This window comes from Chrysochloris asiatica, unplaced genomic scaffold (assembly GCF_000296735.1).
Source record: "Chrysochloris asiatica unplaced genomic scaffold, ChrAsi1.0 scaffold00293, whole genome shotgun sequence".
In the NCBI taxonomy this organism is placed as follows: Eukaryota; Metazoa; Chordata; class Mammalia; order Afrosoricida; family Chrysochloridae; genus Chrysochloris; species Chrysochloris asiatica.
This window is the reverse complement of record NW_006408811.1, coordinates 2,934,083-2,954,540: the sequence shown is the minus strand read 5'-3', so window position 1 is coordinate 2,954,540 and position 20,458 is coordinate 2,934,083. Positions and strand designations below refer to the sequence as shown.

General features: G+C 41.3%; 1 protein-coding gene across 1 annotated transcript in view; it reads left to right on the top strand.

Moving 5' to 3' along the window:
- The first annotated feature begins 875 nt into the window (after nucleotides 1–875).
- DAB2 (Dab, mitogen-responsive phosphoprotein, homolog 2 (Drosophila)) overlaps nucleotides 876–20,458 on the top strand; it is a 76,355-nt gene continuing 56,772 nt past the window's right edge. Inside the window, exon 1 of the mRNA XM_006874685.1 lies at nucleotides 876–1,052. The gene's annotated coding sequence lies outside the window, so the exon portion shown is untranslated. The remainder of the gene's footprint in view (nucleotides 1,053–20,458) is intronic.

The window sequence follows — 20,458 nt, the reverse complement described above, 5'->3', positions numbered from 1 at the left end:
ATGATATGTTGTGCCTTTTCCTGCGGAACACTGTATGTTAATATTTTAAAATATTTTATTTCTCATGGCTCATGGGTTTTGTTGTTTTTAAAATAAAAGAATATGAAATGCTTAGTAAATGTAAAGATAAACTCATGTTCTGCACATGGACATATACCTTGTAAGGTTCATCAATCTGTAATCTTTGTTTATATCAGCTACATAGCTTATTTAGATAACTTATATAGAAGTGAACGGTTTTCATTTACATCGATTTCATAGACAGAGTATTGTTTTTCTATCCGTATATACATAATTCTATTTCATATGTAAATACAATATGCTTTACATATACATACATAGAGTTCCCACCAAACTCAGGGCATCCACATCTGAAATGAAAGAGACACGCATTCCTTTAAAGGGGACAACCGCACTTTAAACTTGAGAAGCAGCCCATTTGAGCTGGGATCCACTGTCCCTGGTCAGGAATGTCAGGAGTAAAGGCAATCCTTTGTTCAAGGGCCCCAGGGGGCTAGGTGGACTCCGTGTACCACATCACTGGAAATGGGAATCCAAGGAACGGATTTGTGAAATGAAGTTCGGTGGATCCCACCCCTTTCCTCTGGAGTTTCCCTTTCCTGTCCTGATTTGCACCACCCCCTCCCCGCTACTGGGCCTGGGTTTTTTCTGTCGCCCACACTCTGGGCTCCATCCTCCCATTCTCTAGCTTGCCTGGCGATCGCCCCCAGCTGGCGGGACCTCGCGGAGTCACAGGGTCCTCGGCGCAGCCGCCGCTCAAGTTAATAAACAGTTAAGTTTGGAAGACTCAGCAGACACGTTGAGGGGGAGTTACCAAACCCAGGCAGCAAAAACATCCCGGCACATTCCTGGGGAGTCCTCAGCTGCCAGCATCTGATTGGAACCATATCTCTCGCCGGGAGTGGCTGAGCGGCTCCAAGGCTCCCGGCCCGGCGGGTACTTAAGCGGGGCCCGGCGTGTCCGCAGCTCTGCAGCCTGGAGGCTCCCGGACCGCGAAGTCATGCTCGTCTCGCAGCGGCGCTAGGTAGCGTGTGAGTAGCTTTTTACTCCTTCCCTTTGGCTTCGTTTTTGGAGCTCTCCTTCCCTCCTTGGCTTGCCTACCCCCTCTCCTTGGCTTGATTCCCCCAGCCCCTATTTTGGAGTGCAGACGTTTGAGCTGTGGGGAATCTTAAGGCACAAGACAGTGTACTTGGGGGAAGCAGGGGTCTTGTGGCCTGACATCTGAGGAATAGCTTCCAGAGATGCATTTACCTTTGGAATCTGGCTCCAGATGTATAGCTTGACATTTCACCAGCGCCTCCTTTTGTGTGCCCCATCTGTGCTACTTTAAAAGCTCTGTGGCCACCCCTCAAAGGCTGCTGACCACCTAATTAACTCCGCAAATGGTGTTTATTTTTGCCGTGCGACAAAGGCTGGGGAGCTGGTTTGTGCCCATAAGAAGCTTTTTCCTGGTGACAGACAACGTATGGCATTAAGGTGAACTTTGTCTTACACCGGCATTCCTAAGAAAGTATCTGCTTAGGGGACTGAACAAACTTGTTTTAAATCCCCAAAGCAGGAAGCCTTAAAGCAAGTGGTGACTGCCTGCTTCTATAAAGCGGTTGGAAAATAAAAATTCTAGTAAAGTGTGTGTGTGTGTGTGGGGGGGTTATGAATGTGTTAAAACCATGGAGCCTCAGTAGCATAGCGGGTTTTCATAGCATAGAGCTGACGCTCTTACTTGCTTCTACTGTCTTTCCCCACTCCACTTAATTCCTAGTCTGGAATTCAGGTCCTTAGTCATCTGCAGCGGGGAGCTGTTTAGTCAAAAGGGAAATTTAACTGGATTAAACACACTTAAAGATTCTGGATGTTATCTCCAGCCTCTGTCCACTCCCCCCAGTTTGTCCTCTTTCTTTTTAGTTTGTGTTGGAAGGAAGAGAGCCACTCTGTAAAATGAGAAAAACAGAAACAAGCTTCCAGACACATGGAAAGACTTAAAAATTATGGAGGGGCGACTTCATGAATAGTAAATGTTGCTATTGCACTATAAAGTGACTTAATGAAAAAATTTCTGGCCCTAATCAGGCAAAGGGGAGGGGGATTGTGGGAGGAGGTAAGGCATGGCTAACTCAAACAGGAGTAGTAATGTCAAAGAAAAGGAGGCAACCACAAAAAAATGGCTCTGAGATGCCTGATAGTGCTCTTGGAATAACTTGATAGATTATATCCTTGATCTTCCTTACACACCATAAAGCATCTATCAACTTTTGGGGAAGGAGGAACTAGCCAGGGACGGGGTGGGTTGGGGGGGAGGGGGCTGCAGCCACCAAATGCTTGTCTGTGATACTTGCTTTGCAAGACATTCTTCTAAAAGGTAGCCAAACCTTGATTGTTATTAAGTGCCTTTGAGTGGCTTTCAACTCAGACCCACCCTTTATTGGGAACTGCCGACCTTGTGGTTCATAGTCCAGTGCTGATCCTACAACACCACACCAGGAATCCAAATTTTGATTAGGCTGTCATTTTCTGGCCCGGTGCCCCACCCACCAAAAATTGTCTCTTCCCTCTTAGATGGATTATAGCTTTCAATCCCACTGTGTTGTTGTTGTTAAGTGCCTTAGAGTTGGTTCTGATGCAGAGCAACCTTGGAGGAGGAGTGGCTGGTGGGTTTGAACTGATGACCTTGTGGTTCACAGTCCAGTGCTGATCCTACAGCACCACATCAGGAATCCAAATCTTGATTAGGCTGTTATTTTATGGCCGGGTGCCCCACCCACCAAGAATTGTCTCTTCCCTCTTAGATGGATTTTAGCTTTCAATCCCACTGTGTTGTTGTTGTTAAGTGCCTTAGAATTGGTTCTGACTCACAGCAACCATGGAGAAGTGGCTGGTGGGTTTGAATGACCAGCCTTGTGGCTAGTAGCACGGTGCTTATCCTATAGTGCCACACCAGAAGGTTTATTGCCTTGTGAAATCTGGAATGTTTGAGGTTTGATCCCTCTTCTTAATCTGTGGGGAAAGCCCTTTTTGGTGAAGGGCTGGGACTATGACAATGAACAGTATTGTTAGGTGCCTGCCATCAGTTGGTTTAGACTCATAGTGACTGGTTCTGTCCCCCATCGTCACAGTTGTAGCTATGTTTAAGCCAAATGCCACACTTAGTACACATGGAATATGCACTGTGGAAAGTCTCCTAGGAAAACATAAAGGAGACTAAATGGGCTTCACCAATCTGTATTTCTGGGACAGATTCCTACTGCTAAATTCTTTATTGGCGTTCCTCCTAAGATTGGATTCTTTTTCCTGTTGTTGGTGAGGAATTTAACTTCTTCTTTCCCTTCCCACTCTAGCCTCTAATTTCTTACCCCGATGACTGCCACTGAAATCATTTACCAATCTACATTTCAATGTATGACCACACATGTATGTATGTGGTAGAATGACTTACAATGTTGAGCTATGACATATACGAGTATGCATTGGCCTTTCTGGTTATTTTGGAAACTGAAGATCTTCAATTACGGATGTACAGTAACATTTGTTAAAAGATTTGTCTAGATTGCTAAAGACAGAATTCAGAGTTTGTGTCTCTACTCAAGAGTTTTAGATTAAACCAAAAGTCCAAATTCCTATGCATTAGACTTACTTGTTGACTAGTTCCAAAGGTTGAATAACTTTCAGTCACGTTGTTTGGGTTGGAAGGAATTGTTTTTAAGACACTTATTAGCATGAGTATGATACAGGGACTCTGGAAACTGCCAACCCGCTAGTAGAGGGTGATCTTTATCTGCCAGCTTGGCCATTCTTCAACTACCTGAAAAGTAAGAGAACAGGAAAACAAACCATCTGGGCAGTTCCGGACTGGCAGAAGACTCTGTGGAGACGAGGATTTTTTGTTGGTGCAATGAGTATGTGCTGCTTCATTTCTCATTCTTCCCCCAGATGGCCATAAGTGTAAACTTCCCTCCATTGATAGTTTTACCTGTGTGATTTTGAAGGGGTTCATGTTTCTCTTCTTCAGTCTGTCTGCACTGGAAGATTTGATTGTTGCTATGCTTAAAGACAAAGCTCAGAGGCTGAAATACTTGAGAAGGCTGCTGAAGAACAGAGCTCGCCAGGGGTTTGTAGCTGCCCTAATGGCCATCTTAACAGACCTCCCCAGCTGGGAAGGCTTGAAAGTGACTGACTAGGGAGGCTTAGGTAACCAATGGAACACATAAGGCTTTTCCCCCTTTAAACAGCACCAGAATGGGAACCAGATTGGCAATATGAAACACCTGAGGAACAGGATATGTATTTTTAAAATTCTCTGTGGAGCGGCTATGTAATTCTAAAGTTGAAGCTGTGCCACTGAAATGTACCAAAATAGGTTAAAGTCATTTTTGAATGAAATAGCTTTAACATCAGATGTGTGTGTTTAAAACCCATTGTCACTGAGTTGATTGTGATAGGACAGAGTAGAAATGCTCCAGAGGCTTTCCTGGGGCTGCTGTTGGGTAAGCGGTTCAAAACCACCAGCTACTCCTAGGGAAAAAGATGAGACTGTCTGCTCCCAGAAAGATTTGCAGTCTCTGAAACTTGTAGAGGATCTGAGTCAGGATTGAGTCTATGGCACTGAGTTTGAATTTAGACCTCTCATCTCTCTTCAAAGGAGCTCTGGTAGCGTAGTGGTTATGAATTGGGCTGCAAAGTGCAAGGTCAGCAGTTCGAAACTACCAGCTGCTCCGCGGGAGAAAGATGAGGCATTCTGCTCCCGTAAAGCTTTACAGCCTCGTAAACCCTGTACAGGGTTGCTATGAGTTGGAGCCACTCCACAGCACACAGCCAGCCATCTCTCTTCATGGAGTTGCTGGTGGGTTCCATCCAATGACCTTTTGCTTAGCAGTCCAGTCCTTTAATTACTGTGCCACCAGGCCTCCTTATTTGTGTTCACTGTTGTTGTAGAGTCAGTTTTGACTTAATAGCGTGACGCTGTATAGGGTTTCCAAGGAGCGACTGGTGAGTTTGAACCTCCAACCTTGTGGTTCAAACCAACCTTACTGTTCAGTGCTTATCTGACAGAATCACACCAGGGGAAACTGAATTCATGGCACCATACTTTAAATAGATGAACACTGTAGTGAATCAGGAGGAGAGCAAGCTACCAAACATTTTCTACAATAAATACTATTCATTACAAATGAGAGAGACAAATGGTGCTGAGTGTGGATGCAAAGGGCTAGCAGTCCCATGCCAGTTTCTGTCTACCACCTAGCACAATTGGAGTCCTGGTGCGGAGCTGGTGGGTTTAAGGCACTGGACTGCAAAACTGGTTTAAACCACAAGGTCAGATAAGATCAGGTACCCTAAGCATACTAGATTAGCATTCTTCCCAATAGTGGCACACCACGACTCCAATAACTTGGGGATGGGTACTATTATTCTCCCTAGATAAGAAAGCTGAAGGAAAGAGAAGTTCAGTTAACTTGCTCAAGGTCAAGGGGCCAGCAGTGGTGAAGTGGGGACTCCAGAAACCATGCTTTCAATCATTGTGCTAGGTTGTTGTTGTTTCTGTTGTTGTTAAATGCCCTTGAATCAGTTCCGACCCATAGCGACCCTGTATAAGGTTTCTGAGGAGTGACTGATGAGCTTGAACTGCTGACCTTGTGGTTTAAACTGACTTTGCAGTCCCGTGCTTTAACCCACAGATCCGCACCAGGACTCCAATTGTGTGTTTTCATTGTTGTTGTTTGCTTTTTCCAATAAACAACTAAACTATATGGCTGCAAAAATACTATAAAAATGGAGAATGTCTTTGACAGAATTAGACACTGCTTGTCTTCCAGAAAAATGTTAATTGTTCAAACCTTTAATAGTAGCAGTTTTGGTATATTTGCCTGTGCTTACATTAGAACTAACTGGGAACTAACTCCCTCTTCTTGGTGAGAAAGCCTGCATTTTGGTTTGGTCAAATTGACCTTCTAGACTAAAGGCAGTATACTGGGACACTAGACTAGAAATAAAAAATTTTTTCCAGAGTGAATATGGCCCATATTATCCTTGCCCACATAGCTGGACAGGTCGCCATATTTATCTGCATCCTTCTGCCCTGGGAAGAAGCTTGCAACTCCAGACTAAGGAGAGGGTGAACAAATGACTCAACAAAGATGGAAATTAATGCTTATCACATGAGTCCAAATCTTTTTTCTACCCACCTTACTTTCCACTCCCCAAACTTATTTTAACTCTAATATTTAATTTTCTTGCCCTTGCTAGCAGAAAGTCTGCATTTCTTACATCTGTGTAGCAGAATTATTAAGGCTTGTGAAGTTTCAGGAACATCAGAGAGCTGTTGCTTCAATATAGAAGTAGATTTGCAATTTTTCTCTACCACCATTACAAGAAGCCCTGGTAGTGCCCTGGTTAAGCATTCAACTGCTAACCCAAAGGTCAACAGTCCGAACCCACTAGTGACTCTGTGGGAGAAAAGACCAGGTGTGATCTGCTCCTGAAAAATTACAGCATAGGAATCCTTATGGAGTAATTCTACTGTATCGTATAGGGTCATTATGGGTCATAGTTGACCCCAAGGCACACAGCAACAACCATCACAAGCCAAAGTGACCTTTGACTGCCTTAAAATGCTCTGAACTCTGAAATGGCGGACAGGCAACATGAGTGTTCAGTATAGAAGTGGCAGTTAGCAGAAAGTAGAATGTAGAAATTCAGGTAGCCACAGAGCAAATGATGGATCAGTACGATAAAGCACTGGACCGCAAGGTTGGTTTGAAGGGCCAGGTTGATGGTTTAAACTCACTGGCTCCTTGGAAACTCTATACAGGGTCACCATGAGTCAGAATCCAACAATGACAACAAGAGTGATGGAACAATCCTAGAAGGCTGCGTTTGAAACACATTCAACCTGGAAGAATTTTGAGTGCATATTTTTTATTATGTTTCCTGTTTATTCCCAGCATTATGATGCAAAATATTTCTCTAATACAGATTTAAATCAAGGGTTCAAACCAATGAACTGTCATACTTTTCTTTTAACAAATTAATTCAGCCAATTAAGATTGGACACTTAGTTAGCCTGGTGTATATTTCATGCTATAGAGAAATCATTTAAGAGAATAGAGTTCAGAGTGTGGTCCCTGATCCAGCAGTAGTTGCATAATCTGGTAATTTGTTGTTGTTAAGTGCAGATGAATCACTTCTGACTCATAGGAACCCTTTACAAGGTTTCCGAGGAGCGGCTGGTGGGTTTGTAACACCAGCTTTGGTGTTAGCAGTCCAGTACTTAATCCTGGTGTGGCACTGTAGGATCAGCACTGGATTGCGAACCACAAAGTTAGCAGTTCAAACCCACCAGCTGCTCCTTGGAATCCCTATATGGGATGGACCACTGAGTCGGAACTGACTCAACTGGACTTAACAACAACCAATCCTACAGCGCCACACCAGAATTTATAAGAAATGCAAATTACTGGTCTTCATCCCAGAACTACTAACCCAAATTCTGGCAGTAGGGTTGAATCTTCTGTGTTACAAGCGCCCCATCCCCACCCTTGACATGATCTGTTTTTGTTCTTAGCTGTCATTTCTGACTCACGAATGATAACCACATGTGTTACAGAGTAGAACTGCTCCATAGAAATTTCTTGACTGTAAGTTAAACAGAATCACATCACCAAGTATATCTTTGACAGTACTGCTGAGTGGATTTGAATAACCAACCTTTCGATAAGCAATGTAGTAAAAACATTTACACCCCCTAGGGACCTTCCCACACAGCCTAAGGTTAACTTTATGGGAAAAAATGACAAAGTATTTGAATTTGTATAGCCATGAAAATAATAAAGAAAGCACATTTAAACACAATTTAGTCCTTAATAAATAAATAAACACAGATAAAGCACATGAATTTAAGATTATTTCCCCCACTATTTTGTATATTGCTTTCTTGATTCTAGGAAAACTGGTAATAGTCCTTAGTTTTATATTAGTTTGTCACTGCCAAATCCCTTTTCAACTGCTGGTATTTTCAAAGAGCATAATGTTGTTGTTGTTAGGTGCCATTGAGTTAGTACCAACTGACAGCGACCCTATGCACAACAGAATGAAACACTGCCTGGTCCTGGGTCAACCTCACAATTGCTGCCACGCTTGAGCCCATTGATGCTGCCACTTGGTCAATCCATCTCACTGGGGTTCTTCCTCTTTTTCTCTGACCCTCCACCTTACCAAACATGATATCTTTCTCCAGAGGCTGGTCTCTCTTGACAATATGTCCAAAGTATGAGAGATGAAGTTTGACCATCTTGGGCTCTAAGGACCACTCTGGCTGCACTTCTTCCAACACAGATCTGTTTGTTCTTTAGGCAGCCCATGGTACTTTCAATATTCTCCTCCAACACCATAACTCAAATGCATCAATTCTTCTACGGTCTTCCTTACTCACTGTCCAGCTTTTGCATGCATATGAGGTTATTGAAAATATCATGGCTTGGGTTAAGTGCACCTTAGTCCTCAAGCATAGAGCATAATAAATCACCATTTATTAGAAAACTAGCCCAATTATTAATTTTGGTTGTTGTTTTTCAAAGATTCCAGTAAGCTAGATAATTACCCTTGAACCACATGGCAGGTTCTAACTTCTAAAGCTTTATTTTGTTTGGAATTGTTGTTGTTATTAAGTGCCATGGAGTTGGTTCCAACTAATAGCGACCCTGCGTAGTGTTTCCGAGGAGCAGATGGGGTTTGAACCACCAACCTTGTGATGCTTACCCAACAGCACCACACCAGGACTCCAGGGGAAGTTGTCTCCATTTTGGTGAATGGATCTGCACTTAGTTTTAATGGGGTTTTATGATTATTCCATTCTCCCATTTGACTTTCACCTTGAAAGTCTTGTGGAAAAGATTTCAGTAGATATTAGCTTATTGAAGGCCACAACACTATGTGGGAGGGGCAGGATACAAGCTTGAATCTTTATGGTCTAATCTTGGTGTTTATGTGCATTTTTAATGAGTACCTTTAGGCTAAACAATGGAACAAAAGGTCAAGTTGAACTGTATGGTGGTGGTTCAAACCTACCAGCCACTCCTTGGAAATCCTATAAAGAATCACTGAGTTAGAACGGACTTGACAGCAGTTAGTAACAACCTATTTTGTTAGAGGAGTCCTGGTGTGGCGCTGGACTACAGAGTCATTTGAACCACAAGGTCGGTGGTTCAGGCTCACCAGCCACTCCTTGGAAACCCTATATAGGGTCACTATAGGTCGTAATTGACTCAGTGGCTCTCAACAACACCATTTTGTTAGAGGAGTCCTAGTGTGGCACTGCGGGCTAATGCGCTTGACTGCAAAGTCAGTTTGAACCGCATGTTTGTGGCAGTTCAAGTTCACCAGCCACTCCTTGGAAACCCTATACAAGATCGCTATGGATTGGAACTGTGTAGACGACACACAACAACAGTATTTTGTTAGACATGGTTCTAGTTTAGAAGTAGCTCCTGTCCTCCCAACGGCCAGACATCTAGAAGAAAGTCATCATCACATGAGACAACACAGAATCTAGAGTTTAACAGACTTGCGTTAGAATGGCAGCTTTGCTATTTTGAGAGCATGTTCCCCAATGCCTCTGATATTTAGCTGACACACCCACCTTGCACAAACAGTCCTAAGAATGCCTGATGTTCAGCAGAGATTGGTACGCACAGCTCTGAATGCAAAATACAGGGGTGTGATCTCAAGGTTGTTGTTAAGTGTTGTCAAGTCACTTCTGACTCATAACAACCCTGTACAGGGTTTCCAAGCAGTGACTGGTGTGTTTGAACCTCCAACTTTGTGGTTAGCAATCCCACAAGGTCACACCAGGAACCCTCATAAATCAGTGATTAAGAGCTTGGTTCTGAACTCTGCACAAAGGATTGTGTTCACGTCCCAGCTTTGCCGTTTAAAATAAGGTATAGCATCTGAGCTTCATTTCCTCCATAAATAAAATGAGTTGACTTTAAATTCAAGAAAAAGACACATACACTCACACAACTTACCTTGGAGCTGCTGTTTCAGAAACGGACCTGTTCTAGAACTATACTTCTCATTGTAATAACTAAGTTGATATTTGGGGATTGTTCTTGTTTTCATTGTGAGCTTTCAAACCAGATAAAACCTTGAGGCGAACACATTCAGGCTGAAAATCAGAAGATTCCCTTCTTACTTACCTTGAAATGATGAAATGTGAGGATTAAGCAGAAGAATGTGGTAGTCCTTATAAACCAGTACAGACACACAAATGTTAACTCTTAAATTATTCTTGAAATCTCATCTAGGCAGGACAGTTGAGTCCTCCTGAAATCTAGAGTTAATTATTCATGCCCCAAGAACTGTAAAGTAAAAAATAACTTCTTCCCTAATTATGTCCATATTGGACACAGCTGCCCTCCCTGTTCTAAACATGTCATCCAAATGATCTGACTTTTTTTTTTTTTTTTAATGTCTTATTAGGGGCCAAACCTGCTCTAATCTTCTAGAATATGTAATGCAGATGCTAAAGTACTTTTTGTTAACATTTGGTGAAGCAGAAATGAGCCAAATGTGTTTGAGCATTTGTCAGAGGGCTGGCATCGTCATAGGAAGAACACTGAGCCAGTTTGACTTTGGGGTGCCTTGTTAACCTAGCAGGAAACCACATCATCCACCCCTTCCAGGTCAGAGGATCTGAAGTCCCAATGGTTTTACATAGTAGCTGCTCAAATATTTTGTCCTTTAAAGGAAAGTTTCAGCTGTCCTTTAATTGCATCATTGGTGGGGTTTTTGATATTTTCAGGGTTTTTTTGGTGGTGGTTGTTTGTTTGTTTCATTTGATACTTTTCCCTTTGTCTCAAAAAAACAAACATTGTAAAACCAAACAGCGATGGAGCTGATAGAGCAGATTCTTTCATTAGTACCTGACAGATAATGAGCCAGCTCCACAGTGATTTCTTCCTGGGCCAAGATTCAACTGTGATGGAGGATTTTCGGTAACATGCAAGTACTTGAATTGAAAGGATAGGTAATTTTAGCCAAAATATAATTTGTCTTTGTATTATTATTATTATTATTATTATTATTATGAATTGAGTGAAGGTTTACAGACAAGAGCATCAGACAAATCATATGCTTTGTTCATCTCAATGATTGCAGTTCCCTCCATGCAACAACAGTTACCTCGCTTCCTCCCTCTGGTCATTCATGCACAAATATCCTCTTTAAATTCACATATTTGTAGATATATATATATCCCTCCCTTCCTCCCATACCCATTCAGCCTGTGTCTCTGTCCATGTAGCTACACACAGAACACAAGCTATTCCAAGGTTGTGTGTACATATCACTGTTTACCTCAATCTTCTTTAGCCTTGCATACCTCCCTGTGTCTTCATCTATCTTCATTGTTCTATCAAACCTCCGACTTGTACATGGCCCTTCCTATCACTGGAGTTGAGTTGGTTCTGTTAGGACTCCTGGTGTTGCATTGTAGGATCAGCCCTGGACTTCAAACCACAAAGTCAACAGTTCAAGCGCACCACCAGCTGCTCCTTGGAAACCCTGGACATTGTTGCTATGAGTTGGAATCGACTAAGCGGCACATTAACAACAACAGCCCTCTATTTAGTTGCCTTTTAAAGGATACCTTGATGTAATGATGCTTGTTTTAGGCCTCATAACTTGTTCTTTGGGATTTGCTTAGCTAAAATTCCCAATGATTGAAAGTTGGTTTTAATTGAATATTGGATGCAAGTGTTTATCTGGTCCTTCTTTGGGGACACACAGATGTCAACAGTTGCTGCTTAAAATAATAATAATAATAATAATTAAGAGAAAATGACACCTATAAACGAGCTCTGGTAGTGTAGTGGTTATGAATGGGGCTACGAGCCACAAGGTCAGTAGTTTGAAACTACCAGCTGTTCCGTGGGAGAAAGGTGAGGCTTTCTGCTCCTGTAAAGATTTACAGCCTCAGAAGCCCTGTACAGGGTCTCTATGAGTCAGAACCGACTCCACGGCACATAACAACAACAAATACAACTGTATATGGTGTTACTGTACAGAAATCCCAGACTTAGCCATGGGGTTCCTTTCTGATGACAGCTTCATAACTTGATTCTAACATTAAGTCAAAAATCTAATTTTTTGTCACTATGTTGTTGGTAAGTGCTATCAAACCGTTTCCTATTCAGGATAGCTCTGTTCCCGAGGAATTGCTAGTGGGTTTGAACTGCCTATCTTGTGGTTAGCATTCCAGTGCTTATCCCACAGCACCATACCAGGACTCAATTATTACTGCCTTTTATAATAGTATCTTTATAAATCTGATCTTTATTTGTCTTTGGGAGTTGGGAACATTATGTGTAAACATAGATATATTTTAATACACACATACATGAAAAATACGCACATCAGTGAAGAAGAGTTGAATGACATTGCCTTCACATGAGTAAAGGTCTGGACCATCAGTTTCATCCCTAGGAGTGGAGACAGCATTTCTAGTCTGAAAATTAGTGAGAATTGTCTATGTGCTTCATCTTTGAGGGTACTTGAAAGCCTTTGTGAGAAAATTTCATTCCACTTCAATTTCACCTTTCCAGGAACTTTTGGAAGCTCCGTCATTATTTGTGGGTAACATTTCACTGCTTCCCAAATTTGCCTATTGACTTTAGAAAAGCCATCAGTATTTGGTTATATTATAAAAAAAAAATTAAATAAATTATTTCTAATCAATGGAAGCCCCTGATTTTGTTTGGAAAAGTAGATCTATGCAGCAGTGTTTTAAACAGTAAATCATTAAATTGAACATCTGGGAATAATAGCATCAGAAAATTATGGGCTGCAATATTGTAGTACATATTACTAATGATAAGATGTAGAAGGGAGAGGGTGGCAGTCTTAAGTCAGAACGTGCATATGTCCTAAGTCAAAGACTACCTGCAATTAAGTGAGAGCTATGATAAGGGAGTTCTCCTTCAAAAGTATGGTGGAAATCTGAAAAGTAGGAAGAGAAGGCATTTTAGACAAAAGCACATGAGGAAATCATGTAGGTGAACGATTACAGAAGATGCTGGAAGAACACGGACTAGCTACTTTGACCAAGAAAATAGAGGTGGCAATAAGCAAGAGTTGACGTGCTTTTGGAGAGTTGACTTGTGCTGAGCCTTGCTTGGTTGCCGGGACAAGGACTCAGATCTTTATTTGCTAAGAAGTAGATTTCTTCATTAAAGCAAGAAAAGAAAATGCTGACTTAGCTAAATTAACCTGGCAATGTTGGCTGGTTAAGTTCAAGTGGACATTGCTCGGTAGTTGAAGAAAAATTGCTATTTCATGAGAACTTAGCAGTCAAATGGAAAGGAGGGGGTGTGGGCGGGGAGCCAATCATAACATTAAGGAGCAAGTGTAAAATGTACTTCTAGGACACTGAATTTTGCCAGACTGTGCAGACCACAGGAAAGTAGGGCACGTTATTCTCTGACATCTCTGACCAAAGCTTCATTGACTTAGGGCAAAGAGTTCCGCATGAATCAAAACACAACAGTAGGTCATAGCAAAGTGTGGGAAATGGTGGGATGGGTAGGAGGTCCATGAAAACCTCCCTAAGAGTGGGTGGGCTTTGAATGGCAGGTAGGACAAGTAGGCAAACACGGTTAAGTGTTACAGGCTCAGGTGTAGCATAAGAAGGCTTGGTGACAGTGCCTGTTTGTTCAAGGGGGAATGAAAAAGATTAGCCTCGCTAATGAAAAGATCCTGGTGTGGTGCTGTAGGATAAGCAATGGATGGCTAACCACAAGGTCGGTGGTTCAAACCCACCAGCTGCTCCTTGGAAACCATATACAGGGTTGCTGTGAGACAGAACCAATTTGACAGTATTTAACAACAACAGGGAAGAAGAGACTAAGTATATGTATGCTGTGTGACCAGATTATGAAGATCCTGGAATCATTGGTTAAGCAGGAATGGCAGAATGCGATTCTGATAACTAACTAGTAGAAAATCAGGAAGGCCAAAAGGTTTGAGAAGGCACTACTATAGGAATTCTGTCATAAATTGGTCAGTCACAACTTAGAATCCCATTGTAATCCTTTGGTTTAAGTGGAAGAAAGACTGCATCCCACAAAGAATTTCTTAAAGTATTTTAGATACAATAAAACCTGTGACAGCCAGAAACTGTGTACGGCAGAAAACTTTTGGAACAGAAAAGCTCAAATATTTTCCACTAAAACATTTGAAAGAAAAGTGATAAAACTGTACACCTAACAAAGGTGGGAAACTTGTGTGGCCCAAAACAGCAAGGTTGCCCTACAGAGTTCCAGCTCTCACAGGTTTCACTGTGTCTTCAGGAATACCTACGTTATATATGTGAAAACTATCAAAATACACTGGCATATAGGTCAGCTATTTTAAGTCCTCTTCATTTTCAGCATGCAAGGTTGGATCATCTGCACATCGCAGGTTGCTAATGAGTCTTCCTCCAATCCTGATGTCACATTCTTTGTCATATAGCCCAGCTTAGAACAGAGCCTTCGGTATGGGTTGCATCTCAATGTAAAGAAAACAAAAATCCTCACCACTGGATCAATAAACAACATTCTTATCAACAGAGAAAAGATTGAAGTTGTTAAAGACTTCATTTGGCTAGGATCAACCATCAACACTCTTGGAAGCAGCAGCATGCAAGAAATCAAACGATGTATTGCATTAGGCAAATCTGCTGCACAAGACCTTTTTAAAGAGTGGAAAAGTAAAGCTGTCAGTTTGAGGACTCAGGTGTGCCTGACTCAAGCCATGGTATTTTTAATAACCTCATGTGCATGCGAGAGTTGGACAGTGAATAAGGAAAACCGTAGAAGAATTGATGCTATTGACTTATGGTGTTGGAGGAGAATATTGAGGTACCATGGACTGCCAAAAGAACCAATAGATCTGTTTTGGAAGAAGTGCAGCCAGAGTGCTTCTTGGAGGTCAAGATGGCCAAACTTCGTCTCTCATACTTCGGACATAATGTCAGGAGGGACCAGTCACTGGAGAAGGATATCATGTTTGGTAAGATGGAGGGTCAGAGAAAAAGAGGAAGACCCCCAACGAGATGGATTGGCAAAGTGGCAGCATCAATGGCTCAAGCATAGCAACAATTGTGAGGTTGGCCCAGGACCAGGCAGTGTTTCCTTCTGTTGTGCATAGGGTCGCTATGAGTCAGTACCAACTTGGAAGCAGGGATCAGGATGGAGATAAGAAAGTTGGGGAGGAATGCTGGAATTAAATCATTTGAAGGGGAGAGAGTTAAAGAGGCATAGAAATGAAGACTGGTTGTGAAAAATAGATGGCTAGAGGTTTGCCAGATACAGTAAACATATGAACTGTTAAGAATGAATTCTGAGCTTCTTGCTAAACTACAGACAGTACTGTTCAGGATCTTTCAGGAATATCCATTTATGCATTCCTTTATCAGTTAGTGTATAGCAATGCAAATGTTCAACTTAAAATCTATAGCAGAAACAACGAACATGACCACATTCTGTTTGAGGATCTAGACTTTTACACTCCATATAGAAACTGTTGAGGTCTTACTATTTGGGGTGATAATGAAACCTGTCATTGTCTAAGTTCTATCTGCTATTCCTCTTGTAACTATGTCAATCGTTTGCCATTGAGGCAACTCAAGACTTGCATGACTCCATCTGTGTCACAGTGAAGTTGTGTTCTGCAGTGCTTTAGTGACTGGTATTTGGAAGTAGATTACCAGTTATTCTGAGGCACCTCTGGGTGGATTTGAACTGCAGCCTTTCAGTTAGCCGCTAAGCATGTTAACTGTACCACCCATGTTAACTGTACCACCAGAGGGTGTCCCACACCTGGCTTTGATTATTTAAAGAGCACCACATAGTTTTATGGGATCACAGTGGCTCCATAGGATAAGCATTGGACTGAGGACCAAAAGTTCAGCGATTCAAGTCCACCACCTGCTTCTCAAGAGAAAGATGAGGCTTTCTGCTCCCATAAAGATTCATAGCCTCGGAAACCCTGTGCAGGGTTTTATTAGGTGGAACAGACTCAACAGCACTTAAAAATGTCAACAACAGCATCGTTTTATGATGGTTGCGCCTCTTAAATCTGAGATTGCCAGCAGATGAGCTTTGATGGTTTGGTCTGATGTGAAATTGACAATATTGTACTCTTGGAAAATCTGGTACGTGAAAAGTGCCAGAGAACAAATAGACGTTCCTGTCACCTGATGTGCCTTCACTGCTGAAGCGACTAACAAAATGCCACATAAGCACAATGCCGCTTTCCAGTGTTTATGAAGATAATGTTGATTCAGAACTTTTGATTTTAATTTAAGATAACTTTCTGGGAAACACTATTGATATTCTTTGGACTCGAACCTCCAACCATTTGGTTAGCAGCCAAGCATGTTAACTGTTTGCAAGAGCCAGGTTTAATATCTTAGTGTATTAGAACTCGTCTGCACTTCGGCGCTGTCCCGCAGATGCTCTTCCAGATTATATAGTATGGTTACAGTGAGGTTCACAAATGTTAAATGTAAATATTCCCCATCTAAAGAATGTTGTAAGTGAATGTCATAATTTTACAGCTTTCTGTTGAAGTAGGGAATTAAGTCTTTATGCCAAACTTTGTATCTTTTTCTGATTGATAGTAATAAGAAAGTAATTGATAGAGAACTCCTTAAAGTAGAACTAACTTTGCCTTATTTTTTTAACTAAGCCTAATTATTAACAATGAATCCCTCTGCCCTACTCAGAAACATTTCCTCTGAAGCACTTAACACCAGTTGTAACTATGATTTTCTTGTTCTCTCTCCCCCGGCTACACTGTAAGCCTCCTGAGAAGAGAGAGCATGTCTATTTGTCACAGTATATATAGCATAAGGCAATGCTTGGCACATAATAGGTGTTCAATAAACAATAACCAGATGGCCAGGTGAATGAATGACTCAGGCTATTCTTACTTACAATATTAATTGTAATGGATTACAGAGTGAACAAAATGGGGAAACTTCAGCTTGCCATATACTCATATAATCTGTTACTATAAGTAAAGCAGTTCTAAGGCTTTTTTTTTACCTTTAAGATTATTTATAATGAGTAGTATGCGTATGTTCCTCTAGTTTATATCTACTCGGGGCCCGAGAGAGGCAGACAAGCTGTTACTGAAATTCTCCAGATGGTGTGGTCTTTTCAAATCCTGAGTTTTACTTCTATCAATGGGGAGTAGTCATTAGAACTCATTCATCTATCTGGCTCTATGGATGGAATCACCTGGAAATAAAACTTGTACTAGTGATTAATTTTTAACCTGGTATATCATCCAAGGCCTAGGAGCCCTGGTGGCTGTGGGTTAGGCATTGGGATGCTAACTGAAAGGTCAGCGGTTCAAACCCACCTGTGGTTCTTTGAGAGAAAGAAGAAACTGTATGCTCCCATGAATATTTGCAGTCTTGGAACCCCTATGCTGGATCACTGTGAGTCAAAATTAACTCGATAACAGTGGTTTTATTTCTTTTATTTTTTTGATCACCCAAGGACAACTTCTTATTGCCCTTCTGTTTTTATTTTCCAAAGTGCCCATCAAAGTGTTTATTAATTGACTAAAGGAACTCTGGTAGTGTAGTGGTTACAAATGGAGCTGTGAACCTCAAGGTCAGCAGTTCCATGGGAGAAAGATGAGGCTGTCTGCTCCCGTAAAGATTTACAGCCTCGGAAACCTTGTACGGCGTTGCTATGGGTCGGAACCGACTCGACGGCACTTAACAACAACAACAACAAAGGACTAAGGTGTGCACTACAGCCTTTCAGGTAGAAAATACCAAGCCATGGTATTTTCAGTAACCTCATACACATTTGAAAGTCAGATAGAGAATAAGGAAGACTATAGAAGAATTGATGCATTTGACTTTCGATGTTGGAGGAGAATATTAAAAATACCATGGACTGTTCAAAAGAACAAATAGGTCTGTGATGAAAGAAGTACAGCCAGAGTGCTCCTTGGAAGCCAGGACGGCCAAACTTCATCTTTCATACTTCAGATATATTGTCAGGAAGGGACCAGTCCCTTGAGAAGGATATCATGTTTAGTAAAATGGAGGGTCAGAGTAAAAGAGGAAGACCCCCAATGAGATGGATTGGCACAGTGGCGGCAGCGATGGGCTCAAATGTAGCAAAAACTGTGAGGTTGGCGCGGGACCAGCCAGTGTTTCGTTCTGCTGTACATACAGTCGCTATGAATTAGTGCCGACTCGATGGCACCACCAACAACAGCAACAATGAAAGTTGAGAAAATAGATGAGACCTTTGGATCTGCCATGGATAATTAAGGCTGGATAATTAAATTTATCCCCCTGACAGCACCATTCCTGCCCAAATCAAAGAAAACCTGTTTTAATAATTTGACTGTGCAGCTGTATTGCTGGTAGATGTGATTTCCATTAGGCTCTATAAAATGCTAAAATTAGCTTGCCGATTCATAACTGCCTGCACAGACCCCAATGGGTCTAAGAACCTCTGGCTTAAAACCAACACCATACCAGATCCTGGCCAACTTATTAAACACTAGCATGAGGTTTTTCACTTGAGGTTTTCAAACCTAGTTACCATTCAAGTCAAAGCTTACTGTTTAATATTTCAGGAGCTTTCCCCCAACAACTTTGGATAGGTAGGGATCCCTGGACATGAAGAGATTAAGCACTCAACTCCTTACTAAGAGGTTGGTGGTTCAAATCCATCCAGAGGCACCTTGGAAGAAAGGTCTGATGATCTGTTTCCTACAACATGTTAGGATCGCCGTAAGTCAGAGAATTAGCCTCTATAGAAACATATTTTGGGTTTTGTTTTTTTGTTGTTGTTTTTGGCTTTGGATAGGTTAAGTATCTGTTGAAAGCTTAATGTGATAGCATCCTTTATGCTTTCAGACATTCAATTGCTCTTTGAAAATGTTCTTAGCTTTTTAGTTTCATTGACTGTGATCGATTCCTAGGGGTTATAATGATTTTATCTTTAGCCCAAGTTGTTGTTGTTGTTGTTAAGTGCTGTTGAGTTGGTTCCTACTCATAGTGACCCTGTATAGGTTTCCAATGAGCAGCTGGTAGGTTTGAACTGCCAACCTTGCGATTAGCAGTCTAGTGTTATAGATTTACCTATATGAAATATTGTTATCTGACTAATTAAGCACCTCTAGTGAATTCATTTTGTTAACTAAGTTTAAAGTTTTTTATTGTTGAGAATAAACACAGCAAAAAAATATACTGATTCACGATGAATTTAAGGACGGAAAGGCATATGTCACCCTAGTATCAGTAACCTCATGGTGTAAGAAGCAGAAATCGGTCTCACCCTCCTACCTTCCATTTTGATCAGTACTCCCTTGGCATTGCTTTTTTAAGCCTTTGAAAAATTCTAAGCAAATGTACATAACATGAGAAAATACCGTGTTTCCTGTGTCATGGCACTGTAATGACACAATCATTTGAATGAAGAGCTGCATTTTACCCAAGATATTCCTTCAGATGCTCACATTTCAAGTTACCATTTCACTTCTATAAAATTATATAAAACTGATTTTATTGGAAGTCCCTTTTTTCAGATGAAGTGGGTCTTTGAGTGACAGGTGTAAGACATAGTTTCCTTGGACACTTTTCAAAAGTTACGTGTAGAATACTTTGGTAATTTGAAATTTGAGGGTCATTTAACCTCATAGCTTGGCAAGTTGAATTCATCTTGCATTTAATATTTGAGATAGTTATGCCTTAACCTTTCAATTGAAAGGTTTTGTTTTCAAAAGATTGGCCAAGTATTTAAATGAAAGAAACCAACAGTATTGAATCACTCCAAGTGGCAAGTTTATGCAAATATATCATGCTTACAAAGCTATCTGGCTCTTTGATGCTAGTGCTGTATGGACTAAATATAGTGCTGGGCCAGTTATCAGAGACATTGAATTGATTCCAACTCATGCAGTCCCATTTTTGCTGGAGCAAAATGGCTGGGGTTTTTTTTTTTGTTTGTTTGTTTTTTGTTTTTAAATAGATTTCCAGGTCTTTCTTCCGAGGCACCTCTGGGTGGTATGTGTCAAACTCTTTGTACCAGTCAGAGACTGTAAAGCCCACTCGAATATAGCTTAACTCACCTTTCAACCTTTTCCCCTCATATTGCCCAGCAAAAACTATGGGCTCAAAAGTAACAATAATTTTAAGGATGGCTCAGGACAGGGCAGTGTTTTGTTCTGTTGGCATCTATCAACATAACTCAATGGCTCCTAAAAACATATCAACCAAGCGCAGACCTTGTATGTTATAATCAAATTTATGTAACTGTTCTTTAAACATTGCTGTTAATTCCACTTTCCAGAAGTGTATTTTCTCATTAGGGAACATTTCAGTTCTCCAGCATCATTGGAGAACTACCTTGTTGTTGTTGTTAAGTGCTGT